The sequence below is a fragment of the Vombatus ursinus genome, unplaced genomic scaffold (genome assembly GCF_900497805.2).
Source record: "Vombatus ursinus unplaced genomic scaffold, bare-nosed wombat genome assembly UNPS02014781.1, whole genome shotgun sequence".
NCBI classification, from domain to species: Eukaryota; Metazoa; Chordata; class Mammalia; order Diprotodontia; family Vombatidae; genus Vombatus; species Vombatus ursinus.
This window is the reverse complement of record NW_020954559.1, coordinates 24475359-24476132: the sequence shown is the minus strand read 5'-3', so window position 1 is coordinate 24476132 and position 774 is coordinate 24475359. Positions and strand designations below refer to the sequence as shown.

General features: G+C 47.1%; 1 long non-coding RNA gene across 1 annotated transcript in view; it reads right to left on the bottom strand.

Annotated features, from left to right (window-relative positions):
* The window catches only part of LOC114046117, a 10526-nt gene extending 10182 nt beyond the window's left edge, over window positions 1–344 (bottom strand). Inside the window, exon 1 of the long non-coding RNA XR_003569466.1 lies at window positions 292–344. This is a non-coding gene — a long non-coding RNA (uncharacterized LOC114046117). The remainder of the gene's footprint in view (window positions 1–291) is intronic.
* Window positions 345–774: the final 430 nt, after the last annotated feature.

Sequence of the window (774 nt, the reverse complement as noted above, 5' to 3'; positions counted from 1 at the left end):
CAATGGAGGAGAGAACAATTCATTTTAACCTGACCCCCCCCAGTTAGTTCATCATTACCCTTCCTTTCTTGGTACTGAACTTCAAGAGTGTAAGTGCCAAATTGTTTNCAATGGAGGAGAGAACAATTCATTTTAACCTGACCCCCCCCAGTTAGTTCATCATTACCCTCCCTTTCTTGGTACTGAACTTCAAGAGTGTAAGTGCCAAATTGTTTAAAATGAGAGGCAAAATGAGAGGGTCCTCAAGGAAAAGGGAAAGAATGACTGTTTAGAGATAGACATATTACTTACGTTCAGGTTCTCCAGGTTGTTGGCTTGGGGCTTCTGTGCATAGAGAAAATAAAATCCCTGCAATCCCCCTCTGATCAGCCACTTGATTCCCCCTCAGTCTATGGGCCCGGGGCCGCGCTCTAGACTTCCGGCTGAGATCTAGCTCCTCTCTCACCGCAGTCACAGACTTTTCCCACTGATCTTCCAAGTTGTCTTTGGTGTTCATGGGTTGAGAAGTCTGGAAACTGCCACAGCTGCCTGCAATTCAGCCCTCTGAGGCCTGCTCCAAGGTCACTGTGGCCTGCAAGTGCACGCGACACTGCGCTCGTCTCCCAGCCCTGTGCGATAAACCTTTCCAATCAACCATCCAGGTTGTGTTGGGCTGGAAATTTGTTTCACTCTGTCTTTTTGTGGGTTCTGCTGCTTTAGAATTTGTTTAGAGTCATTTTTTATAGGTATTTGGAGGGGTTTGGGGGGAAATCTCAAGCAAGTCACTGCTTTCCC